This window comes from Zootoca vivipara, chromosome 12 (genome assembly GCF_965207765.1).
Source record: "Zootoca vivipara chromosome 12, rZooViv2.hap1.1, whole genome shotgun sequence".
NCBI lineage: Eukaryota > Metazoa > Chordata > Lepidosauria > Squamata > Lacertidae > Zootoca > Zootoca vivipara.
This window is the reverse complement of record NC_142595.1, coordinates 7,989,657-8,017,646: the sequence shown is the minus strand read 5'-3', so window position 1 is coordinate 8,017,646 and position 27,990 is coordinate 7,989,657. Positions and strand designations below refer to the sequence as shown.

Here is a 27,990-nt window from a genome sequence, read left to right as displayed (position 1 = left end):
ACAATCATTCAACAGTTAACTGCGACGGTAAGAGGAGCTCTGAGACCAAGGGGAGATGAGCGGCATATACATGAAGGAATAATAATAATATATTTTGCTGTTGAGCCAAAGAACAGAGGAAACGGCGCCGGAAATGTTAATTCCATGGGGAATCCATTCCCCACATGTGCCAAATAGGGCTGGGGGCTTGGAGCAGGCCCATCTCACCCCAACCCCTTGCCCAGAAGAAAATTATTGGGCTAGACTGGGACTAGCATGGCTGTGAGCCAGGTACCTGCTCATGTTTCTGTTTTCTTTGCAGTGAGGGAGCCTTTCCCCAATGTCTACTTTGTTCTGGCGAAATCCCTGGAGAGACATGGATGCCTGTCAGATGATGGTGAGATACTTGTCCATCAGCGGCAATGAGAAGGAACTGTGAAGGTAAGAGGAGCTCCAAGGCCCAGAGGAGAGGAGTGGCATGGAAATAACATCACCATCACCATCATTATTATTATTAGCGTCACCCGTCATTGATGCATGTGGCTTGGCTCCCTGGTTTGCCTTGAGCTATTGATAGCTTGGCAGGTCCTCAGCTGTGTCTCCAGGTGATATTTTCTGTTGTGAATAACTGGATGGTTACTTCCTCTGCTTTTGTCTTCCTTTCTGTCTCCCAGCTCCTCAGAGAGGAAGGCCACAGTGGCTCCTGTGGCGCAGGGCCATTGAAAAACCTTCCTTGGAAGTTGTGGTATGTTAATTCCATAGGGAATCCACTCACCACATGTGCCGGGAGATTGTGGCACCAACCTGAGTGAAACGGGGCTGGGGTGAGGGTGGGGGAGCAGGCCTGGCTTGCTCCAACTCCTCGCCCCTCTCCTTCCAAGCCAGGGGTCAGGCCGTCATGTGCCCAGGCAGGAGCAGCAATCATTGGCAGCCAGTGGAGACGTGGGCATAGGCAGCATGGCAGGTGTGCTTCTTCTGTCTCCCTCCTTCCCTGGGTCACCTGGCCAGGCACCCTTGCCAGCACTCAAGCTGTCCCTGCTGTAGTTTGGGGGCTGGCCCCCCAGGGCCCCTATGTCCCCACCGCAGGAGGGCCCTGCCTCCGTTGACCCACTTTCCCCTGCTCTCCTTCTGGGTTGCTCTGTGCCACGCAGGAGAAGGAGGGATGTGGCTGGGGGGAAGCAGCAGAGGGAGGAAGGGAGGGAGCTGGGAAGGCAGATGGGGGGGGGGGAGAGAAAATATTGAAGGCGATGTGCCCCAGTAGAAAATTATTGGGGATGGCCCACAGGACCCCCATCCCCTAGAGAGTACAATGTCCTTCTTCCTTCTCAGGGCCGTAGTTTGGGACACCCAATCAAGGCTCCGGCCAAGCAGCAGCCCAGCGGTGCCACAAAACCAACCAAAATGTGGAGGTATGCTGTGACCTTCTGGCAAGGGAAGTTTGTCCCAGTGATCTTGTGAACTGAATGAGGAAGCTGGATTTAGATATTCCTATGGTTTTATGGGACATGTGTCTGTGGTCCACCTGGGCAGGACAAGGGACGTGATTCTCTCCCATGCCAACACCACATCTCGGCCATCTTTGGCGCAGAAGCAGCAGCCATAGTTTCCTCCAATGAATACATCATCTCAACTGATTTGAGAGAGGGAGGAGACTTTGGCTGCTGCTTCTGTGCTAGGCCGGCTGGGATGGAGCCGAGATGTCCGTACGGAGGAGGCCAAGTGGGAGAAGCATGTAGGATCAGGTAGGAGGAAACGCCCCTTCCCAGGTCCCCCACCCTCCTGCCCCAGACTGAGGCTAACATGGCTGAGAGCGCTACCCTCATGCGCCATGAGGGAGCCTTTCCCCAATGTGTATTTTGTTCTGGCGAAATCCCTGGAGAGATGTGGCGAACATCAGGTACTAGGGCAGAGGGAATGAAGGGATCCTTGTGAAACATGTTTTGGGATTCCCAGGAACACTCTCCCCACCTGTGGCTTCCAGGAAGTGCTTTTCAGAAGCATTCCTCCCTCCAACTGGGTTGCCTTGCATAACCCTCTGCACCATGCAATTGTCTCACCCTCTTTGAAAGCCACCTCATCCAAGATGCTCTTGTGGGGCATCTGATTGTCCTTGGCTTCCACTACAGGATTGCCAGGATTCTCCAGGCTGGTGAAAGTGGAGAGAGAAGCCTTTCAATATTTGGTGTGACTAAGACAGCTGAATGTGCCCCCATTCTCATATGATGTCCTTCTGCTCCCGACTGTATTCCCTCGCGACTCTTCCCCACTGCCCCTTCTCCATACGGGCATGGCTCCTCTCCGGCCGTGTCTGGCAAAGAAGCAGCAGCCAAAGTTTCCCCAAATTCAAAGAAAATCTCAAGTTATTACAGTGAGGGAAACTTTGGCTGCTGCTTCTGAGCTATGCCAGCTGGGAAGGAGCCAAATTGCTCATACGGAGGGGGCGGCCAGGTTGGGGATACTTATAAGATCAGGTAGGAGGAAATGCTCCCTTCCCAGGTCCCCCACCCTCCTGCCCCAGACTGGGGCTAGCGTGGCTGGGAGCCAGGCGCCTGCTGATGTCTCCGTTTCCTTTGCAGCGAGGGAACGACTCAGCCTGGGAGCCGCCGCATCCTGGGAGGGACTGGAGCCCAGACAAGGGCTTCTCGCCTCAGAGGTAATGGGACGGGGGGAGGAGGGGGTCCTTAGGAAACACGCAAGAAGGGCCTGCAGGATCAGGCCATTGGCCCATCTGGTCCAGCCTCCTCTTTACCCAGGGTCCTCCCAGTTGCCTGTGAGAATGCTGCAAGCAGGATTCGAGCCCAAGAGCCCTATGCCCACCTGGGACTTCCTGTAATGGCTATTCTGAAGCATTTCCATCAGGACTAGTAGCCTTTGACCAACCCTCTCCTCCATTAAGTCACCTCATTCTCTTTTAAAGCCATGCAGTCGGAGATGCTCTTTTGGCCCCTCTCATGGCCTGTGGCAGCCCATTCACATGTCCCTCAAAGCAGCGCTGAGTTCTCTCCTGCTTCAAAGATACCTTCTTTCTTCCAGGATCTCCTGTCTGCTCCGCTGTGGCTGCTGCCAAAGCCTCCCATAAAAAGAACAGGAACGTCTGCCAGGAGGATACCAAGTCCTTCTTCCTCCACAGGGCCACGCTTCAAGATAATGGTCTCCATCACCAGCACCCAAGCTGATGGACAAAGAGTGAGACTCCATCTTCCGTTGCGTTCCAGTCTGGCCTTTCTGAATTGTAAAGTCCTTCCAAGTCGCTGGAGGAAACCATTCTGCTCAGTGCCTTGCATGTCTCCTGGGATGCCACGCATGCTGTCTGAATGTGCCAGTCCCTGACAGGAGGAGGAGGGCATCTCTGGCACAGGTTAAAGCTCAATAAAGAAATTGGTTGCTTTCGATATGCCAACGATTAAATAATATACCGTGATAAAAGATTGTTAAAATTTTCCTTCATTCTCTGCTTTTTCTGGCTGCTTCTGGGAGCTCTGCTTAAGAAGGCTGGTTCTCATCAGCCCTTTCTCCTTGGAGTCCTTGAAGCTGCAAGTCACTCCCCCTTCTCCCCCTTCAGGCTGCTGTTCAGCTGGTGAAGCGGATTCCTGCCCCATGACACTATCCCCCTCCCCAAGGTGCACCTCAACCTACCAGGTGGGTGCCGCCTTTTGGGGAGCACGACGGTGGAAGTGTTGTATCAACTGGACGTTGGGGGAGCATGGACATGCAAGGCCTCTTCCCCTGAGGATTTTCCATTAAGTCCATGTCCATTAAAAGGCCGTAAACCCCCTCCCCCACTTTCTATCATCTTCTTCTTTGATGATCACACGTAGCCAAGTAAGATTATCTTTCGTGAACACGATCTTAATAGTGAGTCCATAATGGACGGTGGAAGCCAATTCTGGGTCCACATGTCCTCCCACAGTTTCCTGGTGGGAGTCGTTCATGGTGAGGATTTCCCAAACGTGCCTTCCTCTTAGCTCATTTCTCTCTTTCGTCCTAATTTCGACCATCTTCAAAGTCCATGACACCATCAGTAAAGGCTGTTCTCCAATTGGAGCACTCGAAAGCCAGCTTGTCCCAATTTTTTATACTACATTTCTTTTAGATTTGCATTGAGAGAGTCTTTAAACCTTTTTCCTTGACCATCACCATTACATTATTAAGTTGTTTGGGAAGACGATGATCAGGTATAGCCCAGGTCTGTAAAGCTGTTTTCCAGGTGTTTGGAGAGGGTGGTGTGAGGCAACTGGGCCTTAGCAGTAGAAGCCAAGCCTTAGCTCCGTGGCCCTCCTAAACCGAGGGAATTCTGTTCCTGGGCAGCTGGCAGAGCCCCTCTTCTCTTGTCATGGAACGGCCACATGCCCCGGGCGATGGCGACTGGACTATTGATCCTAAGCTGAATAGCAGACCTGCCCAGCTTCAGGTGCCCCCTTCTAGAACCCACCGCTCTCAACCGACTCTCAACTGCCTCTCCCACCAACATTCAAACTCCCCTTCCAAGCCTCCATCAATCTTCTGTCTCCACCAGAATTCCACTCTCTCTCTTTCCCCCTCCCTCTCTGCCTGACATTCCATTGGGAATTCTAATATCATCACTTCAATTACCCAATTACACATTTTTTAAAATATAGATTTTGGGGGGAATACCCACTAAACCCTGGAAATTGATAAATAGTAGGATTTGGGATTATTTGGGTTTTGAAGGGAGAAATACAAGAATCAAGGGCAGTTAGAAAGAATTCAAGGCCCCGGAGAGACTAACTGGAAATGCAAGAGAAGATGAACAGAGATGGGGGAATCTGGAAGGGGGCTGGGATAAGTGGGTGCTTAGGTGGCAGGAAAAGAGATGCTTTGAGCAGGGGTGCTGAGAAGAAGGAGGAAGAGGAGGAGGAAAGTCTGGAATCCACCTTACAGGTAGGTAGCCGTGTTGGTCTGGATCGAAGTAAAATAAAAAAATTCCTTCAGTAGCACCTTAAAGACCAACTAAGTTTTTATTTTGGTATGAGCTTTCGTGTGCATGCACACTTCTTCAGATACAGTGAAATGGAAGTTTTCAGGCACTTATGTAGAGAAGGGGTGGGGAGGGGTGGGGATGGGGAGGGGGGATCACTCAGAAGGGTGGTGGAAATGGGTGATTGACTGACTGATAGCTGTTGATGACCGCAAACGACTGCAAATGGTTTTGCATGAAAAAGCAAGGGTTGAGATGGCTGAAGATCGCTTATCATGTATAATGAGATAAGAACCCGATATCTCTGTTCAAACCAGGTCCCTCCATGGTTTTGAGCTTGGTGATAAGTTGCAATTCAGCAACTTCTCTTTCCAGTCTATTTCTGAAATTCTTTTGTAGTAAGACAGCTACTTTGAGATCTTGTATAGAATGTCCTGGGAGATTGAAGTGTTCTCCTACTGGTTTTTCTGTCTTCTGGTTCCTGATGTCAGATTTATGTCCATTTATCCTTTGGCGTAGGGTTTGGCCTGTTTGTCCAATATAGAGAGCTGAAGGGCACTGTTGGCATTTGATGGCATACACAATGTTAGAGGATGAGCAATTAAATAGTCCTGAGATGGTATGTTGGATGTTGTTGGGGCCAGTAATGGTGTTGTCTGGGTGTATGTGGCAGCAAAGTTGGCATCTGGGTTTATTGCAGGCTCTGGTACCAGTGTCCATGTTAAGTCTGGTGGTTGTATTATTGTGGGTGAGGAGTTGTTTAAGATTGGGTGGCTGTCTGTAGGCAATGAAAGGTCTTCCTCCCAGAGCTTGAGAAAGGGAGCGGTCATTGTCCAGGAGAGGCTGTAGATCTCATCCTATTCGAAGCACATAAGCTTCCCGCTCCTGCTTCCTAGGAATTTGGGGGAAGTGAACTGCAGGTCCTTCTCCATGTTCTAAAAAGCAGGTGTATTTCCCCAAAGAATTCTGGGAGTTGTAGTTTGTCAGGGCTTCTGGGAATTGTAGGTCTGTGAGAGGGAAGCTACAATGCCCAGGATCATTTGGGGGACGTCATGTGCTTTAAATGCTTATTGGATGCACTTTAAATAATAGGATTATAGAATTGTAGAGTTGGGAGGGTTCCCGAGGGTCATCTAGTCCAACCCCCTGCAATGCAGGAATCACAGATAAAGCATTCATGGCAGATAGTCATCCAACCTCTGCTTAAAAACCTCCAAGTGTTGGAATTTCCTTTCTTGTAACATAAATGCATGGCTTCAGGTCCCGCGGGCCTTTGGAGCAGAAGAAAGCAATCTTCCTCCCTCCTCCCTGTGATGGCTCTTGAGATATTGGCCGGGCTGCATGGCGTGGCTCTCATATCCATGTCCTGAGGGACAGAGAGCAAAACCTTTTTCTCTCCCCTTTCTCCACCCCCCCATGCAGAATTGCAAGGGGTCAGTGCATCTGGCTGGTAAGAAGATGGTCAGAGTTTGGAGCCCAGCTAGGGCTGGCAGTGGGCAGGATCCTGGCATTGCGTGGGATGGACTAGATGACTCTTGGGATCCCTTCCAACTCTACCATGCTATGATTCTATCAGGCAGCTAAAGGAATGTGCAGGGGAGCAATATGCAGAACCAGGGGAGGAATAACCACACATGCCAACAGCACCCTCTTGCCTGACCCATGGTGGCCTCATCCCAGCACATTTTGAACCCCTGATTTTATTTTTCTTAATTCATCTGCCTGACAACCCAGCAGCCTGGCCCCTGTTTGCCAGCTGATGTCACAAAGTGCCACTTTGCAAGCAAGCCTTATATTGCCCTGCAAGAGGGATGCCTGTCAGATGACGGTGAGAGACTCATCATGGATAGTGTCTGCAAAGGTAAGAGGAGCTCCGAGGCCCAGAGGAGATGAGCGGCATATACATAAAGGAATAATAATAATGATAATAATAATAATAATAATAATAATAATTCATAGGAACAGTAGCTGTAAAATCTATGTAGGCAAAAATTATTATGCATTCGCGGGGGACACACCTAAACCCTAGAGATTAATGAATGGTAGATTTGGAGTATTGAAGGGCAGATTGGAAGTCAGGGGGAAAGTGCAGGCTCAGATTTCTTTCCAAGCCAGGGCCTCACCTCGGAGAGAGACAGAAACATGCCCAAAGGGGTGGTGGCCCATCAGAGAGCCTGGTAGAGACATAAGCCAGGGTCTCTGAGTTTAGACTTTGGGATTCCCTGGCATATCCCGTCTGTAACCTCTTCCTCTGTTTGTATTTTCCTTTCTGTCTCCCAGGACCTAAGAGGCTGCTGTGCCGCCGGGCACAGATGCCCAAAGATTGTCTTGAAGTTGTGGTATGTTTATTCCATGGGGAATTCATTCTCCACATGTGCCGGGAGGTTATGGGACCAACCTGTGTGAAATGGGGCTGGGGTGAGGTGGGAGTAGGCCTGTCTCCCCCCAGCCTCTCACCCTCCTGCTTCTGAGTAAGGGGACGGGCTATTCTGTTCCCCGGCAGGAGCATTGAGAGATGGCAGCCAGTGGTGACGTGGGCTTGGGCACCATGGCAGGGGTGCTTGATCTGCTTCCCTCCTTCCCTGGATCAGCTGGCCAGCGCTCAGGGTGTCCCCACAGAAATTTGGGGACTTCCCCCCGGGGGCCCTATGTGTCCACCGCAGGAGCGCCATGCCTCCACTGGTTGCTGCCGGGCCGCTCTGTGCCACGCAGGAGAAGGAGAAGTGGGGCTGGGGGGAGGCAGCAGAGTGAGGAAGGGAGGGAGCTGGGAAGGGAGACAGGTGGGTGGGCGGAGAAATATTGAGGCTGATGTTCTCCAGAAGAGAATTATTAGGGGCAGCCCACAGGACCCCTGTCCCCTAGAGAGTAGAATGTCCTTCTTCCTTCGCAGGGCCGTGGTTTGGGAGGCTCTGCTCCGGCGGCCGAGCAGCAGCCCAGCGGTGCCAGGGGGAACCTCACAGTGCGCAGGTATGCTGGGACCTTGTGTGGCAGGGGAAGTTTTCCCAATCATCCTGCCTGCATACCACATGGCAGAGGGGGCCCAAGCATTGCAGACAAACAAGGGGGAGGGGTGCCAAATTGTAGGGTCGTACAGGCAGCGCTGTAGTTAGGGGGTGGTGAGGTGGGCCCCCGCCAGGGGCGCAGGTGAGGGGCACGCACACAAAATCGGCTAAAATCATGTCCATAAAAATGTCTATAAATAAAAATATCAATTATTGCCTCATAGGAAAAGGTTTTAAATGGAGGGTGAACTGAATGGGTGGAGGGTTGGAGGAGAGGCAGCAAGAAGAGCAAATTTGTCAGTGGCTAGGGGGTGCAATCTGGACAGTTCTGCCAGGGGCGCAAGATCACCCAGCTATGGCTCTGTGTACAGGGCACCGTTGACATTTGAGAGCCCAAAGTTGGCCCTTGGTTGGGCACAGATCCAGATTAAAACCTGTGGAGGCCCCTAGACAGTCAAAATATCACTGGGCTCCTCACAAACGATCTGATATATTTTTTATTTTAGCAACCGGCAATATCCAATTTTAATACGCAAAACGAACAGTATTGATTCTGATCCGTTGTTTCCTGGCCCATAGGCCGGTGCCTGCTCTGTCCGTTGGGTAATCTGGATCTGGTTGGGAATGCTTCTGTGGAGATGAATCCTATAATTCTCCATCCACCCCCCAAGGTCCTTCCTTCCTTCAGACTAAGGCAGACATTGTGTCTGGAACTGGATCTGGGGGAGAAGTGGCCCTCCTTGCCTTCTTAGCCCATCTTTCCCCCTAATTTCTCAGTTACCATTATGGCCCTTAGAAGAAAAGAGATAGATGTTCTTATCTATATATTTATCTGGAACTCCTCCAACCTATCAGACTAACTGAGCTTCTTTCTTCCTTAGGCGAGAGGCCGGCCAGAACAAGGGGGGAAAGGCTCCCACTTCAGGTAAGTGGAAATGCCAATTGAGTGCCCCATATTATAGGAATGCATCCTTCCCGTGTCCCCCCCACCCCACCCTTATGTGCCATGTTTCTGTTTTATTTGCAGTGAGGGAGCCTTTCCCCATAGTATACTTCGTTCTGGCGGAATCCCTGGAGAGACGTGGCGAACATCAGGTACTAGGGCAGAGGGAACGAAGGGTCCTTGTGAAACATGTTTCGGGATACCTAGGAACACTCTCCCCACCTGAGGCTTCCAGGAAGTGCTTTTCAGAAGCATTCCTCCCTCCAACTGGGTTATCTTGCATAACCCTCTGCACCATGCAATTTTCTTACCCTCATTGAAAGCCCCCTCATCCAAGATGCTCTTGTGGGGCATCTGGTTGTCCTTGGCTTCCACTACAGGATTGCCAGGAGAGAGAAGCCTTTCAATCTTTGGTGTGGCTAAGATAGCTGAATGTGCCCCCATTCCTCATATGATGTCCTTCTTCCTCCACAGGGCCACGCCTCCAGGGATGAGGCTCCAGATCTTGCTCCCGGGATGAAGAAGCAGAAAACATCCCGGCGGCTCCCGGCTGCGATCCCTCGCAGTGCTGCCCCACTGCCCATTCTCCGTACGGGCATGGCTCCTTCCCGGCCCGGCTTGGCGCAGAAGCAGCAGCCAAAGTTTCCTCCCATTAAAACATCATCTGAAGTTATTTCAGAGAGGGAGGAAACTTTGACTGCTACTTCTGTGCTAGGCCGGCTGGAAGATGCCCGTACGGAGGCCAAGTTGGGGGCATTAATAAGATCAGGTAGGAGGACATGCCCTTCCCTTGTCCCCCACCCTCCTGCCCCAGACTGGGACTAGCGTGGCCGGGAGCCAGGCGCCGGCTGATGTCTCCGTTTCCTTTGCAGCGAGGGGAAAATTCAGCCGGGGAGCCGCCGCATTCCGGGAGGGACTGGAGCCCAGACAACGGCCTCTCGCCTGTGAGGTACGGGGACAGGGGGGAGGAGGGGGGGGGCTTAGGGAACACACCAGAAGGGCATGCAGGATCAGGCCAAGGGCTCACCTGGTCCAGCCTCCTCTTCTCCCAGGGGCCACCTAGATGCCACTGGGAAAGCAGAAAACAGGATCTGAGCCCAAGAAGCAGTACCTAGCGCCCCGTTCTCCCCTGCTTCAATGATCCCTTCTTTCTTGCAGGATTTCCCGTCGGCACCGCTGTGGATGCTGCCCAAGCCTCCCCCAAGGAGAGCTGGTAAGAGGAAGGGGAATTTTGCCTGGGGAGGGGAGAACACCCTACGAGTTGAGCGTACATGTTCATGCTCTCAGTGAATTTCTGAGAAAGGCGGGTTTGGGACCTTTGGGGCCTTCCTACAGGGCTTGCATGACTACAACTCCCATTGTCCTTGACCACTCTCCTTCCCCCCTTCTTCTTTTTAAATAAAAAAACAGACTGAGGAGGAAGAGGAAGAGGCCTTTGGATCTCAGCTGAAGATTCCAGATTCTGATGTTTCAGCTGCTGAAGCATTTGAAAGCTGAGATGTTATAAATAGAAGAGCAAACATTTCCCTGTTCATCCTTTGGACATATCGGTTAATATTGTTGTTGTTAAGTCAAGATAAGATGAATTTTCTGCCTCAGAGAAATATTCCGGTTTTGAGGATATTCTGAACGACCCGGCACAGAGTGAAGTAATGGGAAATCCTCATCGTTTGGTTGAACACAAACTTGGTGTATGATGTGCACATACTCCTTCCTTCTCATGAAAATGTTTCTTACCTGTGTCCCTGTGGCTTCAAGTAAACCATATTAAACAGTAGTTGTACACACAATCTCTCACCTACCTTGATGAAAAAAGGTACATTAAATGCTTAAATATCTTCCCTTTGTTCTGTGTTTACTGTCAGTAAAAATGTCTTGTAATTGGGTATTTTCTTAAAAAGTGGGGAAACATCTCTATTCAGGGCAATTTCTGTCTCATGTCTGCCACTGTAGAACTGTAGACATTAAAAAGTCTATAGAAAAGGGACATTTTAGATGGAACGTTCTTGTTCTTTGCCATATATAACCCAGGTACTTGCTGTTTAATCTTTCTTTCCTTCTTCTTGATGACTTGACAAACCAAACCAAAGCAAAACCCGAGCTCCCCACTGGGGCAACACAAGCTCTGAAGGGTTCAGGCTGTCGCAATTTGGGAAATGATCGTGTGGCATTATAGAGGGAGAGACCACCTCATCAGCACACAGCCTCTAAGACTGTCCCCGGAGTGAGAAAACCTCCCAAATTAAATCCAAATAAGGAGAGAGATTTCAGAGAAACATTGGAACAACTTTTGAAAGGAGTCTGGGAATGAAATAAGGGAGTCCCCTCTAGACCTGGTCAGAACCACGTGGGGAAAATTGGACTGGAAATAACCGGGTACAACAAAACCTTTAGTCTCAGAGGATATGGGCATAGAAGGGATCAAAGAATAGTAGAGCTGGAAGGGACCACAAGGATCATCTAGTCCAACCCTCTGCAAGGCACGAGCCCCACGTTGGGCAAAAGATTCCTGCAGTGCAGGGGGTTGGACTAGATGACCCCCAGTGTCCCTTCGAACTCTACAATTCTTCGATTCTAATACAAATGGTGTGAACGGCATACATCTGAGGGGCTGTGATGACCCACTAAGTTGCATCCTGCAGGGATAGAGGCCCCACCCTGAAGAGAGACTGCTTCCCATCACTCATTTAGAACTTGAAAGTTTTGACAACCAGGAGCAGGAAGAAAGTAAGGAAAAATCTGTTCCAGGATCTGTTGACTTATTGCTGCTCTGCATGGGCACCAGGGCACACTAGCCATCAGCAACGGTTGGGCATCTTCTTCACCTATATTTTCCAAATACATTCTAGGTGGCTAGTTCTGCCCCACTGAAGCCAGCTTGCACTTTTTCCTATTATTGTGACTCACAATTGCTACCTTCACATACTAAAAACATTTCTATGACCAAAGGAGCAATCCTATAGCCAGCGTGGTGTAGTGGTTAAGAGAGGGGGACTCGGAATCTGGAGAACTGGGTTCGCTTCCCCTCTCCTTCACATGCAGCTGCTGGGTGACCTTGGGCCAGTCACACTTCTCTGAAGCCTCTCGGCCTCACTCACCTCACAGAGTGTTTGTTGTGGGAGAGGGAGGGAAAGGAGATTGTGAGCTGCTTTGAGACTCTTTAAAGGAGTTTCTTCTGCTCCTTCTATAGCAAGATCCACTGCAATGAGCACTGGACCCACTGTATCTCTAGCTTGAGCTAGGAGGTTCTTGGAGCAGCCGGACTACACAGGCTTAACTCCCTTATCCTCAGCTCAGCAGGAGAGAATCTGGAGTATCTCCCTCAGCCTGACTTAGCCAGAACCTAGACAGCTGAGCTGAGTTTGGCTGGTCTTAAACTGGCATAAGCCCTTAAACAGGGTGGGATTGAGGCAGGATCCTAGGCCTATTCACATGACCCAGCAACTCAGTGACACTCAAGCACGATAACTCAAGCAGTGTAACTCAAGCAATGGGGGTGATAGATGTGATCCTCTCCCCCCTTTATTTGTTTGTTTTTTAGCACAAGAAATTATACCTCTATGCTGGTTTTCATTTGCATGAATCACATACTGTCTTACATACAATAAATAACAATGACGTAATAGAACATCACAAAAGCATCATCAAGCAGACAACATAAATCTTGTGGACAGGATTAGTCTCCATGTGGATGAGCCTCAATGCTGGGAGAACGGCGGAGTTTTGTTTCACTTTCAGAACATCTCTGCTTATCACTATATTCCAAGCAGAGTTCTTTGTTTAAAAACAAACTCTTAGTCGGTTTTTCCAATAAATCGGCCCCTCGCGGGAACAACATAATCTGGCTGTTAAGAAGATGCTTGGGGCTTGGAGCCCAGCCAGGGGTGGTTGTGGGCAGGAGCCTGGCATTGCCGGGGTTGGATGAGATGACCCATGACATCCCTTCCAATTGTACCATCAAGCAGCCAAAGGAACGGGCGGAGGAAGCAAAATGCAGAACCAGGGGAGGCACAACCACACACCCCAACAGCCCCCTCTGGCCCGACTCACAGGGGCCTCGTCCCAGCACACTTTGACCTCCTGATTATATTTTTCTTAATTCAGCTGCCTGACAACCCAGCAGCCTGGCCCCTGTTTGCCAACTGATGTCACAAAGTGCTGCTTTGCAAGCAAACTAGCAATAAGTGTTCCGTTCTAGTAGCGTAGGATTAAGCACACTTAGATGGAATTAAGCCCTATAGAAATAAATAGGACTCCTTTTCTAAGTAACTATATTATATAGACAGCTTGGAACTATAGCTGACCACAGGAAGAGCTCAGTATCAGTAAAGATAATCAATTTGCCCCAACATTTTCTACCAGATTATTGCATAAGTATGAAGATAAACCCTCAGCCTGTAAATGATATGAAACCAATCTGTGTTCCAAAGTTCTCATGAGAACAGATTTGATCACGGCAACATGATGTACAGACAGTTACATCTTGGTTCTGGTCTGTCACAGAGTCAACCTGTATGTTCCGAGGCAGAACCCCTCCAGTTTCTAGAATACTACTAATATTGTAAAGGAGAAAAAGGGAAGGTGGATTATTAAATTATTAGGTAAAGGTAAAGGGACCCCTGACCATTAGGTCCAGTCGTGACCGACTCTGGGGTTGCGCGCTCATCTCGCATTATTGGCCGAGGGAGCCGGCGTATAGCTTCCAGGTCATGTGGCCAGCATGACAAAGCCGCTTCTGGCAAACCAGAGCAGCACACGGAAACGCCGTTTAACTTCCCGCTGTAGCGGTTCCTATTTATCTACTTGCACTTTGACGTGCTTTCGAACTGCTAGGTTGGCAGGAGCTGGGACCAAGCAACGGGAGCTCACCCCGTCACAGGGATTCGAACCGCCGACCTTCTGACCAGCAAGCCCTAGGCTCAGTGGTTTAACCACAGCGCCACCTGGGTCCCATATTAAATTCTTAGAGGGTAGTTATTATATATACACAAGCTATTACTTCCAATATCTTAGGGTTAAAATCTTTTTCTATGGCACTAAGCCCCAAGACCTTCTTCTGCATATATTGTGTTTAAAATTGGGAAGCTTGGATTTAAAAGATAACATGCAGCCTTCAATATGTAATATGGGAGACTATACAGTGGTGACCTCTGGCTTCTTCCCAAAACATGCCTAAATGTGCCAAAGGGGTGCTATGTTCCTCACTGCCAGAGGGGCCGAGAATAAATGCTGACCACCAATCCTGGCTCAGTCTGTAGAGCCTGACTCTTAATCTCAGGGCCGTGGGTTCGAGCCCCACTTTGGTTGAAAGATTCCTGCATTGCAGGGGGTGGATTATCCTTGTGGTCCCTCCGAGCTCTACAATCCTATGGTGCTAAAGGAAGAGTTAAGAGGCTTAGCCCTACCACGAACTCCATAGCGGCAGCAGCACCCCTTCTGCTATGCTTTCGTTGGGACTCCTACGCGGTGGACATACTATCAAAGGCTCATTGGCATGGATAGCCAAATCCATCGCTACCAACAACGCTCTTTGGAAAACAGGACAGTGGATGGGAAAGGCTTCCTTAGAGGGCCGTATGGTAAATATGGTGCAGATTTTACAGATAGTCAGAATTGGCCCTTGGATGCACATCTGATTAAACCTGTGGGGCCTGATTCAGCCAAGTGAAAGGAAAGTGGAAGGCTGCTTTTGTGGGGGAAGGGATTGGGAGGGAGACAAAGAGCCCTACCCTCTTCTTCTTCTGCAATGGGAATAACCAACAAAAAGAGAGCAAAACACACCGAGTGAATTTTTCACAGCCCCCAAGTTGTTGTTGTTGAGTTTATTTATTGAATTATTTAAGCATGCAAAATAGGGGATGGATGTAAGGGTTGATGGGTCCAAGGAGGCATGATGGAAGCAACAGTACTTGTTCTTCAAGTGTCTCTGCCACATTTATATATGAGGAAGCTAGAATCTAGCAGCAATCCAACAGGAAAATAAAGTTTGCCACAATGGTCTGCATTGCTGACACATATCTAAAGAAGCAGGGAATTAAGTCGGTGGTTTTTATTCACACAATGTTCCCAATTGCGCCTCAGCTGTGTCATATCTATGGGAAACGGCCAAGAATAGACCCACATCCCATGCCATTCTGGCCTCCTTCGGGAGAAAGAGTGCAATATAAATTCAACAAATAAAATAATTAGGAGTGCTCTGGCTTGCGAACGTACTTTGGAAACCGAAGGTCCGACACGGCTTCTGATTGAGTGAAGGAAGCTCCTGCAGCCAATCAGAAGCCCCCCTTGCCCCACTTCTAGAACCCACTGCTCTCAACAAACTCTCATCTGCCCTCCACCCCAACATTCAAACTCGCTTTCAAAGCCTGAAAGGCCTATACAGCTGTTCTCTTTCTACAACAGTCTCCACTATGACAGAGTTTTCCAAAGGTGAGAACCTGGAAACCCATAGGACAGGGGTGGCCAACTCCCTAGAGACTGCAATCTACTCACAGAGTTAAAAACAGGCAGTGATCTACCCCATATTTGGGGGTTCAGGTTGTTGAGCTTTTTTAGGGAGGAAAGCCCGTTTTGTAGGGGTTCCCTTCCAACTCTATCATACTGTATTATGATTCTATCAAGCAGCTAAAGTACGCGGCAAGGGAGCAAGATGTCCAACAAGGGGAGGCATAACCACACACCCCAACAGCACCATCTGGCCTGACCCACGGAGGCCTCATCCCAGCACACTTTGCCCCCTCCCCCCCTGATTTTATTTTCCTTAATTCATCTGCCTGACAACCCAGCAGCCTGGCCCCTGTTTGCCAGCTGATGACACAAAGTGCCGCTTTGCAAGCAAGCCTTATATTGCCCTGCAAGAGGGATGCCTGTCAGATGATCGTGAGAGTCTTGTATTAACCCATCACAAATCATGGATAGTGTGTGTGAAGGTAAGAGGAGCTCTGAGGCCCAGAGGAGAGGAGTGGCATATAAATATTGTTATTGTTATTAGTGTCACCGGTCACTAGTGCATGGCGGCTTGTCTCACTGGCTTGACTTGTCCGCAGCTGTTGACAGCTTGGCAGGTCCTCAGCTGTGGTCCCCAGATGATATTTTCTCTTGTGAATAACTGGATGGTTACTTCCTCTGTTTTTATTTTCCTTTCTGTCTCCCAGCTCCTCAGAGAGGAAGGCCACAGCGGCTGCTGTTGCGCCAAAGAATAGAGGAACCGGCGCTGGAAATCGTGGTATGTTAATTCCGTGGGGAATCCATTCCCCACATGTGCCAAATAGGGCTGGGGGCGGGGAGCAGGCCCATCTCACCCCAACCCCTTGCCCAGAAGAAAATTATTGGGCTAGACTGGGGCTAGCATGGCTGTGAGCCAGGCACCTGCTCATGTTTCTGTTTTCTTTGCAGTGAGGGAGCCTTTCCCCAATGTCTACTTTGTTCTGGCGAAATCCCTGGAGAGACGTGGATGCCTGTCAGATGATGGTGAGAGTCTGTTAAGATACTGGACCATCAAAAATGACGAACAGGAACTGTGAAGGTAAGAGGAGCTCCAAGGCCGTCATTGGTGCATGTGGCTTGGCTCCCTGGTTTGCCTTGAGCTGTTGATAGCTTGGCAGGTCCTCAGCTGTGGTCTCCAGGTGATATTTTCTGTTTTGAATAACTGGATGGTTACTTCCTCTGCTTTTGTCTTCCTTTCTGTCTCCCAGGTCCTCTGACAGGAAGGCCCCAGCGGATGCTGTGGCGCAGGGCAATTGAAAAACCTTCGCTGGAAGTCGTGGTATGTTAATTCCATAGGGAATCCACTCTCCACATGTGCCGGGAGGTTGTGGCACCAACCTGAGTGAAACGGGGCTGGGGTGAGGGTGGGGGAGCAGGCCTGTCTTGCTCCAACTCCTCGCCCCTCTCCTTCCAAGCCAGGGGTCAGGCCGTCATGTGCCCAGGCAGGAGCAGCAATCATTGGCAGCCAGTGGAGACGTGGGCATAGGCAGCATGGCAGGTGTGCTTCTTCTGTCTCCCTCCTTCCCTGGGTCACCTGGCCAGGCACCCTTGCCAGCACTCAAGCTGTCCCTGCTGTAGTTTGGGGGCTGGCCCCCCAGGGCCCCTATGTCCCCACTGCAGGAGGGCCCTGCCTCCGTTGACCCACTTTCCCCTGCTCTCCTTCTGGGTTGCTGTGTGCCACGCAGGAGAAGGAGGGATGTGGCTGGGGGGAAGCAGCAGAGGGAGGAAGGGAGGGAGCTGGGAAGGCAGATGGGGGGGGGGAAGAGAAAATATTGAAGGCGATGTGCCCCAGTAGAAAATTATTGGGGATGGCCCACAGGACCCCCATCCCCTAGAGAGTACAATGTCCTTCTTCCTTCTCAGGGCCGTAGTTTGGGAGACACAATCAAGGCTCCGGCCGAGCAGCAGCCCAGCGGTGCCACAAAACCAACCAAAATGTGGAGGTATGCTGTGACCTTCTGTGGCAGGGGAAGTTTGTCCCAGTGATCTTGTGAACTGAATGAGGAAGCTGGATTTAGATATTCCTATGGTTTTATGGGACATGTGTCTGTGGTCCACCTGGGCAGGACAAGGGACGTGATTCTCTCCCATGCCAACACCACATCTCGGCCATCTTTGGCGCAGAAGCAGCAGCCATAGTTTCCTCCAATGAATACATCATCTCAACTGATTTGAGAGAGGGAGGAGACTTTGGCTGCTGCTTCTGTGCTAGGCCGGCTGGGATGGAGCCGAGACGTTCGTACGGAGGAGGCCAAGTGGGAGAAGCATGTAGGATCACGTAGTGGGAGAAGCATGTAGGATCAGGTAGGAGGAAATGCCCCTTCCCAGGTCCCCCACCCTCCTGCCCCAGACTGAGGCTAACATGGCTGAGAGTGCCACCCTCATGCGCCATGTTTCTGTTCTCTTTGCAGTGAGGGAGCCTTTCCCCAATGTGTATTTTGTTCTGGCGAAATCCCTGGAGAGATGTGGTGACCATCACGTACGAGCACAGAGGGAATGAAGGGATCCTTGTGAAACATGTTTTGGGATTCCCAGGAACACTCTCCCCACCTGTGGCTTCCAGGAAGTGCTTTTCAGAAGCATTCCTCCCTCCAACTGGGTTGCCTTGCATAACGCTCTGCACCATGCAATTGTCTCACCCTCTTTGAAAGCCACCTCATCCAAGATGCTCTTGTGGGACATCTGATTGTCCTTGGCTTCCACTACAGGATTGCCAGGATTCTCCATGTCGGTGAAAGTGGAGAGAGAAGCCTTTCAATCTGTGGTGTGGCTAAGACAGCTGAATGTGCCCCCATTCTCATATGATGTCCTTCTTCCTCCACAGGGCCACGCCTCAAGGGATGAGGCTCCAGATCTATCTCCTGGGGTGAAGAACCAGACAACATCCCGGCGGTTCCCGGCTGTGATCCCTCACAGTGCTGCCCCACTGCCCCTTCTCCGTACGGGCATGGCTCCTTCTTGGCCCGGTTTGGCACAGAAGCAGCAGCCCAAGTTTCCTCCCATTAAAACATCATCTGAAGTTATTTCAGAGAGGGAGGAAACTTTGACTGCTGCTTCTGTGCCCCCATTCTCATATGATGTCCTTCTTCCTCCACAGGGCCACGCCTCTAGGGATGAGGCTTCAGATCTAGCTCCCGGGATGAAGAACCAAACAACATCCCGGCGGCTCCCGGCTGTATTCCCTCGCGACTCTTCCCCACTGCCCCTTCTCCATAATACGGGCATTGCTCCTTTCCGGCCCTGTTTGGCACAGAAGCAGCAGCCAAAGTTTCCTCCAATTTGAAGAACATCTCGAGTTATTTCAGTGAGGGAGGAAACTTTGGCTGCTGCTTCTGAGCTAGGCCAGCTGGGACGGAGCCAAGATGCTCGTACGGAGGGGGAGGCCAGGTTGGGGAAACTTATAAGATCAGGTAGGAAGACATGCCCCTCCTCAGGTCCCCCACCCTCCTGCCCCAGACTGGGGCTAGCGTGGCTGGGAGCCAGGCGCCTGCTGATGTCTCCGTTTCCTTTGCAGCGAGGGAACGACTCAGCCTGGGAGCCGCCGCATCCTGGGAGGGACTGGAGCCCAGACAAGGGCTTCTCCCCTCAGAGGTAATGGGACGGGGGGGAGGAGGGCGTCCTTAGGAAACACGCAAGAAGGGCCTGCAGGATCAGGCCATTGGCCCATCTGCTCCAGCCTCCTCTTTACCCAGGGTCCTCCCAGTTGCCTGTGAGAATGCTGCAAGCAGGATTCGAGCCCAAGAGCCATATGCCCACCTTGGACTTCCTGTAATGGCTATTCTGAAGCATTTCCATCAGGACTAGTAGCCTTTGACCAACCCTCTCCTCCATTAAGTCACCTCATTCTCTTTTAAAGCCATGCAGTCGGAGATGCTCTTTTGGTGCCTCTCGTGGCCTGTGACAGCCCATTCACTTGTCCCTCAAAGCAGCACTGAGTTCTCTCCTCCTTCAAAGATATCTTCTTTCTTCCAGGATCTCCTGTCTGCACCGCTGTGGCTGCTGCCAAAGCCTCCCATAAAAAGAGCAGGAACGTCTGCCAGGAGGATACCAAGTCCTTCTTCCTCCACAGGGCTACGCTTCAAGAGAATGGTCTCCATCACCAGCACCCAAGCTGATGGACAGAGAGTGAGACTCCATCTTCCGTTGCGTTCCAGTCTGGCCTTTCTGAATTGTAAAGTCCTTCCAAGTCGCTGGAGGAAACCATTCTGCTCAGTGCCTTGCATGTCTTCTGGGATGCCACGCATGCTGTCTGAATGTGCCAGTTCCTGACTGGAGGAGAAGGGCATCTCTGGCACAGCTTAAAGCTCAATAAAGAAATTGGTTGCTTTCTATACGCCAACGATTAAACAATATATCGTGAAAGAAGATTGTTAAAAAGTAAAAGTAACCAGCAGTTTTCTTTCCTTCTCTGCCTTCTGTGTCTGCTTCTGGGAGCTCTGCTTCAGAAGGCTGGTTCTCATCAGCCCTTTCTCCTTGGAGTCCTTGAAGCTGCAGGTGAAGTCACTCCCCCTTCTCCCCCTTCAGGCTGCTGTTCAGCAGGTGAAGCGGATTCCTGCCCCATGACACTATCCCCCTCCCCAAGGTGCACCTCAACCTACCAGGTGGGTGCCGCCTTTTGGGGAGCACGACGGTGGAAGTGTTGTATCAACTGGACGTTGGGGGAGCATGGACATGCAAGGCCTCTTCCCCTGAGGATTTTCCATTAAGCCCCTGTCCATTAAAAGGCCGTAAACCCCCTCCCCCACTTTCTATCATCTTCTTCTTTGGTGAGAACACGTAGCCAAGTAAGATTATCTTTCGTGAACACGATCTTAATAGTGAGTCCATAATGGACGGTGGAGGCCAATTCTGGGTCCACACGTCCTTCCACAGTTTCCTGGTGGGAGTCGTTCATGGTGAGGATTTCCCAAACATGCCTTCCTCTTAGCTCATTTCTCTCTTCTGTCCTAATTTCGACCGTCTTCAAAGTCCATGACACCATCAGTAAAGGCTGTTCTCCAATTGGAGCACTCGAAAGCCAGCTTGTCCCATTTTTTTATACTACATTTCTTTTAGATTTGCATTGAGAGAGTCTTTAAACCTTTTTCCTTGACCATCACCATTACATTATTAAGTTGTTTGGGAAGACGATGATCAGGTATAGCCCAGGTCTGTAAAGCTGTTTTCCAGGTGTTTGGAGAGGGTGGTGTGAGGCAACTGGGCCTTAGCAGTAGAAGCCAAGCCTTAGCTCCGTGGCCCTCCTAAACTGAGGGAATTCTGTTCCTGGGCAGCTGGCAGAGCCCCTCTTCTCTTGTCATGGAACGGCCACATGCCCCGGGCGATGGCGACTGGACTATTGATCCTAAGCTGAATAGCAGACCTGCCCAGCTTCAGGTGCCCCCTTCTAGAACCCACCGCTCTCAACCGACTCTCAACAGCCTCTCCCACCAACATTCAAACTTCCCTTCCAAGCCTCCATCAATCTTCTGTCTCCACCAGAATTCCACTCTCTCTCTTTCCCCCTCCCTCCCTGCCTGACATTCCATTGGGAATTCTAATATCATCACTTCAATTACCCAATTACACATTTTTTAAAATATAGATTTTGGGGGGAATACCCACTAAACCCTGGAAATTGATAAATGGTAGGATTTGGGATTATTTGGGTTTTGAAGGGAGAAATACAAGATGCAAGGGCAGTTAAGAAAGAATTCAAGGCCCCGGAGAGACTAACTGGAAATGCAAGAGAAGATGAACAGAGATGGGGGAATCTGGAAGGGGGCTGGGATAAGTGGGTGCTTAGGTGGCAGGAAAAGAGATGCTTTGAGCAGGGGTGCTGAGAAGAAGGAGGAAGAGGAGGAGGAAAGTCTGGAATCCACCTTGCGAAGGCTGCCCTCCTGTGGGGGTCACGTCCCTTTTGAAAGGACCCTGCTATACTCTTTCCGTCCGCCATGTCTCAGTTCTCCAAAGGTGAGAGCCTGGAACCCATTGGGCTTTTGCCACCACTCGGCAGAGAGAGGGGAGGCACCCAACTTTTGGAGCAATATTTTATACATCCTGCTCTGTCAAATCATCCTATTCGAAGCACATAAGCTTCCCGCTCCTGCTTCCTAGGAATTTGGGGGAAGTGAACTGCAGGTCCTTCTCCATGTTCTAAAAAGCAGGTGTATTTCCCCAAAGAATTCTGGGAGTTGTAGTTTGTCAGGGCTTCTGGGAATTGTAGGTCTGTGAGAGGGAAGCTACAATGCCCAGGATCATTTGGGGGACGTCATGTGCTTTAAATGCTTATTGGATGCACTTTAAATTATAGGATTATAGAATTGTAGAGTTGGGAGGGTTCCCGAGGGTCATCTAGTCCAACCCCCTGCAATGCAGGAATCACAGATAAAGCATTCATGGCAGATAGTCATCCAACCTCTGCTTAAAAACCTCCAAGTGTTGGAATTTCCTTTCTTGTAACATAAATGCATGGCTTCAGGTCCCGCGGGCCTTTGGAGCAGAAGAAAGCAATCTTCCTCCCTCCTCCCTGTGATGGCTCTTGAGATATTGGCCGGGCTGCATGGCGTGGCTCTCATATCCATGTCCTGAGGGACAGAGAGCAAAACCTTTTTCTCTCCCCTTTCTCCACCCCCCCATGCAGAATTGCAAGGGGTCAGTGCATCTGGCTGGTAAGAAGATGGTCAGAGTTTGGAGCCCAGCTAGGGCTGGCAGTGGGCAGGATCCTGGCATTGCGTGGGATGGACTAGATGACTCTTGGGATCCCTTCCAACTCTACCATGCTATGATTCTATCAGGCAGCTAAAGGAATGTGCAGGGGAGCAATATGCAGAACCAGGGGAGGAATAACCACACATGCCAACAGCACCCTCTTGCCTGACCCATGGTGGCCTCATCCCAGCACATTTTGAACCCCTGATTTTATTTTTCTTAATTCATCTGCCTGACAACCCAGCAGCCTGGCCCCTGTTTGCCAGCTGATGTCACAAAGTGCCACTTTGCAAGCAAGCCTTATATTGCCCTGCAAGAGGGATGCCTGTCAGATGACGGTGAGAGACTCATCATGGATAGTGTCTGCAAAGGTAAGAGGAGCTCCGAGGCCCAGAGGAGATGAGCGGCATATACATAAAGGAATAATAATAATGATAATAATAATAATAATAATAATAATAATAATTCATAGGAACAGTAGCTGTAAAATCTATGTAGGCAAAAATTATTATGCATTCGCGGGGGACACACCTAAACCCTAGAGATTAATGAATGGTAGATTTGGAGTATTGAAGGGCAGATTGGAAGTCAGGGGGAAAGTGCAGGCTCAGATTTCTTTCCAAGCCAGGGCCTCACCTCGGAGAGAGACAGAAACATGCCCAAAGGGGTGGTGGCCCATCAGAGAGCCTGGTAGAGACATAAGCCAGGGTCTCTGAGTTTAGACTTTGGGATTCCCTGGCATATCCCGTCTGTAACCTCTTCCTCTGTTTGTATTTTCCTTTCTGTCTCCCAGGACCTAAGAGGCTGCTGTGCCGCCGGGCACAGATGCCCAAAGATTGTCTTGAAGTTGTGGTATGTTTATTCCATGGGGAATTCATTCTCCACATGTGCCGGGAGGTTATGGGACCAACCTGTGTGAAATGGGGCTGGGGTGAGGTGGGAGTAGGCCTGTCTCCCCCCAGCCTCTCACCCTCCTGCTTCTGAGTAAGGGGACGGGCTATTCTGTTCCCCGGCAGGAGCATTGAGAGATGGCAGCCAGTGGTGACGTGGGCTTGGGCACCATGGCAGGGGTGCTTGATCTGCTTCCCTCCTTCCCTGGATCAGCTGGCCAGCGCTCAGGGTGTCCCCACAGAAATTTGGGGACTTCCCCCCGGGGGCCCTATGTGTCCACCGCAGGAGCGCCATGCCTCCACTGGTTGCTGCCGGGCCGCTCTGTGCCACGCAGGAGAAGGAGAAGTGGGGCTGGGGGGAGGCAGCAGAGTGAGGAAGGGAGGGAGCTGGGAAGGGAGACAGGTGGGTGGGCGGAGAAATATTGAGGCTGATGTTCTCCAGAAGAGAATTATTAGGGGCAGCCCACAGGACCCCTGTCCCCTAGAGAGTAGAATGTCCTTCTTCCTTCGCAGGGCCGTGGTTTGGGAGGCTCTGCTCCGGCGGCCGAGCAGCAGCCCAGCGGTGCCAGGGGGAACCTCACAGTGCGCAGGTATGCTGGGACCTTGTGTGGCAGGGGAAGTTTTCCCAATCATCCTGCCTGCATACCACATGGCAGAGGGGGCCCAAGCATTGCAGACAAACAAGGGGGAGGGGTGCCAAATTGTAGGGTCGTACAGGCAGCGCTGTAGTTAGGGGGTGGTGAGGTGGGCCCCCGCCAGGGGCGCAGGTGAGGGGCACGCACACAAAATCGGCTAAAATCATGTCCATAAAAATGTCTATAAATAAAAATATCAATTATTGCCTCATAGGAAAAGGTTTTAAATGGAGGGTGAACTGAATGGGTGGAGGGTTGGAGGAGAGGCAGCAAGAAGAGCAAATTTGTCAGTGGCTAGGGGGTGCAATCTGGACAGTTCTGCCAGGGGCGCAAGATCACCCAGCTATGGCTCTGTGTACAGGGCACCGTTGACATTTGAGAGCCCAAAGTTGGCCCTTGGTTGGGCACAGATCCAGATTAAAACCTGTGGAGGCCCCTAGACAGTCAAAATATCACTGGGCTCCTCACAAACGATCTGATATATTTTTTATTTTAGCAACCGGCAATATCCAATTTTAATACGCAAAACGAACAGTATTGATTCTGATCCGTTGTTTCCTGGCCCATAGGCCGGTGCCTGCTCTGTCCGTTGGGTAATCTGGATCTGGTTGGGAATGCTTCTGTGGAGATGAATCCTATAATTCTCCATCCACCCCCCAAGGTCCTTCCTTCCTTCAGACTAAGGCAGACATTGTGTCTGGAACTGGATCTGGGGGAGAAGTGGCCCTCCTTGCCTTCTTAGCCCATCTTTCCCCCTAATTTCTCAGTTACCATTATGGCCCTTAGAAGAAAAGAGATAGATGTTCTTATCTATATATTTATCTGGAACTCCTCCAACCTATCAGACTAACTGAGCTTCTTTCTTCCTTAGGCGAGAGGCCGGCCAGAACAAGGGGGGAAAGGCTCCCACTTCAGGTAAGTGGAAATGCCAATTGAGTGCCCCATATTATAGGAATGCATCCTTCCCGTGTCCCCCCCACCCCACCCTTATGTGCCATGTTTCTGTTTTATTTGCAGTGAGGGAGCCTTTCCCCATAGTATACTTCGTTCTGGCGGAATCCCTGGAGAGACGTGGCGAACATCAGGTACTAGGGCAGAGGGAACGAAGGGTCCTTGTGAAACATGTTTCGGGATACCTAGGAACACTCTCCCCACCTGAGGCTTCCAGGAAGTGCTTTTCAGAAGCATTCCTCCCTCCAACTGGGTTATCTTGCATAACCCTCTGCACCATGCAATTTTCTTACCCTCATTGAAAGCCCCCTCATCCAAGATGCTCTTGTGGGGCATCTGGTTGTCCTTGGCTTCCACTACAGGATTGCCAGGAGAGAGAAGCCTTTCAATCTTTGGTGTGGCTAAGATAGCTGAATGTGCCCCCATTCCTCATATGATGTCCTTCTTCCTCCACAGGGCCACGCCTCCAGGGATGAGGCTCCAGATCTTGCTCCCGGGATGAAGAAGCAGAAAACATCCCGGCGGCTCCCGGCTGCGATCCCTCGCAGTGCTGCCCCACTGCCCATTCTCCGTACGGGCATGGCTCCTTCCCGGCCCGGCTTGGCGCAGAAGCAGCAGCCAAAGTTTCCTCCCATTAAAACATCATCTGAAGTTATTTCAGAGAGGGAGGAAACTTTGACTGCTACTTCTGTGCTAGGCCGGCTGGAAGATGCCCGTACGGAGGCCAAGTTGGGGGCATTAATAAGATCAGGTAGGAGGACATGCCCTTCCCTTGTCCCCCACCCTCCTGCCCCAGACTGGGACTAGCGTGGCCGGGAGCCAGGCGCCGGCTGATGTCTCCGTTTCCTTTGCAGCGAGGGGAAAATTCAGCCGGGGAGCCGCCGCATTCCGGGAGGGACTGGAGCCCAGACAACGGCCTCTCGCCTGTGAGGTACGGGGACAGGGGGGAGGAGGGGGGGGGCTTAGGGAACACACCAGAAGGGCATGCAGGATCAGGCCAAGGGCTCACCTGGTCCAGCCTCCTCTTCTCCCAGGGGCCACCTAGATGCCACTGGGAAAGCAGAAAACAGGATCTGAGCCCAAGAAGCAGTACCTAGCGCCCCGTTCTCCCCTGCTTCAATGATCCCTTCTTTCTTGCAGGATTTCCCGTCGGCACCGCTGTGGATGCTGCCCAAGCCTCCCCCAAGGAGAGCTGGTAAGAGGAAGGGGAATTTTGCCTGGGGAGGGGAGAACACCCTACGAGTTGAGCGTACGTGTTCATGCTCTCAGTGAATTTCTGAGAAAGGCGGGTTTGGGACCTTTGGGGCCTTCCTACAGGGCTTGCATGACTACAACTCCCATTGTCCTTGACCACTCTCCTTCCCCCCTTCTTCTTTTTAAATAAAAAAACAGACTGAGGAGGAAGAGGAAGAGGCCTTTGGATCTCAGCTGAAGATTCCAGATTCTGATGTTTCAGCTGCTGAAGCATTTGAAAGCTGAGATGTTATAAATAGAAGAGCAAACATTTCCCTGTTCATCCTTTGGACATATCGGTTAATATTGTTGTTGTTAAGTCAAGATAAGATGAATTTTCTGCCTCAGAGAAATATTCCGGTTTTGAGGATATTCTGAACGACCCGGCACAGAGTGAAGTAATGGGAAATCCTCATCGTTTGGTTGAACACAAACTTGGTGTATGATGTGCACATACTCCTTCCTTCTCATGAAAATGTTTCTTACCTGTGTCCCTGTGGCTTCAAGTAAACCATATTAAACAGTAGTTGTACACACAATCTCTCACCTACCTTGATGAAAAAAGGTACATTAAATGCTTAAATATCTTCCCTTTGTTCTGTGTTTACTGTCAGTAAAAATGTCTTGTAATTGGGTATTTTCTTAAAAAGTGGGGAAACATCTCTATTCAGGGCAATTTCTGTCTCATGTCTGCCACTGTAGAACTGTAGACATTAAAAAGTCTATAGAAAAGGGACATTTTAGATGGAACGTTCTTGTTCTTTGCCATATATAACCCAGGTACTTGCTGTTTAATCTTTCTTTCCTTCTTCTTGATGACTTGACAAACCAAACCAAAGCAAAACCCGAGCTCCCCACTGGGGCAACACAAGCTCTGAAGGGTTCAGGCTGTCGCAATTTGGGAAATGATCGTGTGGCATTATAGAGGGAGAGACCACCTCATCAGCACACAGCCTCTAAGACTGTCCCCGGAGTGAGAAAACCTCCCAAATTAAATCCAAATAAGGAGAGAGATTTCAGAGAAACATTGGAACAACTTTTGAAAGGAGTCTGGGAATGAAATAAGGGAGTCCCCTCTAGACCTGGTCAGAACCACGTGGGGAAAATTGGACTGGAAATAACCGGGTACAACAAAACCTTTAGTCTCAGAGGATATGGGCATAGAAGGGATCAAAGAATAGTAGAGCTGGAAGGGACCACAAGGATCATCTAGTCCAACCCTCTGCAAGGCACGAGCCCCACGTTGGGCAAAAGATTCCTGCAGTGCAGGGGGTTGGACTAGATGACCCCCAGTGTCCCTTCGAACTCTACAATTCTTCGATTCTAATACAAATGGTGTGAACGGCATACATCTGAGGGGCTGTGATGACCCACTAAGTTGCATCCTGCAGGGATAGAGGCCCCACCCTGAAGAGAGACTGCTTCCCATCACTCATTTAGAACTTGAAAGTTTTGACAACCAGGAGCAGGAAGAAAGTAAGGAAAAATCTGTTCCAGGATCTGTTGACTTATTGCTGCTCTGCATGGGCACCAGGGCACACTAGCCATCAGCAACGGTTGGGCATCTTCTTCACCTATATTTTCCAAATACATTCTAGGTGGCTAGTTCTGCCCCACTGAAGCCAGCTTGCACTTTTTCCTATTATTGTGACTCACAATTGCTACCTTCACATACTAAAAACATTTCTATGACCAAAGGAGCAATCCTATAGCCAGCGTGGTGTAGTGGTTAAGAGAGGGGGACTCGGAATCTGGAGAACTGGGTTCGCTTCCCCTCTCCTTCACATGCAGCTGCTGGGTGACCTTGGGCCAGTCACACTTCTCTGAAGCCTCTCGGCCTCACTCACCTCACAGAGTGTTTGTTGTGGGAGAGGGAGGGAAAGGAGATTGTGAGCTGCTTTGAGACTCTTTAAAGGAGTTTCTTCTGCTCCTTCTATAGCAAGATCCACTGCAATGAGCACTGGACCCACTGTATCTCTAGCTTGAGCTAGGAGGTTCTTGGAGCAGCCGGACTACACAGGCTTAACTCCCTTATCCTCAGCTCAGCAGGAGAGAATCTGGAGTATCTCCCTCAGCCTGACTTAGCCAGAACCTAGACAGCTGAGCTGAGTTTGGCTGGTCTTAAACTGGCATAAGCCCTTAAACAGGGTGGGATTGAGGCAGGATCCTAGGCCTATTCACATGACCCAGCAACTCAGTGACACTCAAGCACGATAACTCAAGCAGTGTAACTCAAGCAATGGGG

At 50.5% G+C, this 27,990-nt stretch overlaps 1 protein-coding gene and 2 long non-coding RNA genes across 3 annotated transcripts in view; all 3 read left to right on the top strand.

Moving 5' to 3' along the window:
* The window catches only part of LOC148683763 (uncharacterized), a 154,753-nt gene that overhangs the window by 42,432 nt on the left and 84,331 nt on the right, over positions 1 to 27,990 (top strand). The gene's annotated exons all lie outside the window — the stretch shown is intronic.
* LOC148683766 (uncharacterized) lies at positions 9,733 to 10,702 on the top strand. Its single transcript, XR_015946603.1, has 3 exons — positions 9,733 to 9,812; positions 10,022 to 10,076; positions 10,274 to 10,702. It is a non-coding gene; the product is annotated as an uncharacterized LOC148683766 (long non-coding RNA).
* Positions 25,364 to 26,333, top strand: LOC148683765 (uncharacterized). Its single transcript, XR_015946607.1, has 3 exons — positions 25,364 to 25,443; positions 25,653 to 25,707; positions 25,905 to 26,333. It is a non-coding gene; the product is annotated as an uncharacterized LOC148683765 (long non-coding RNA).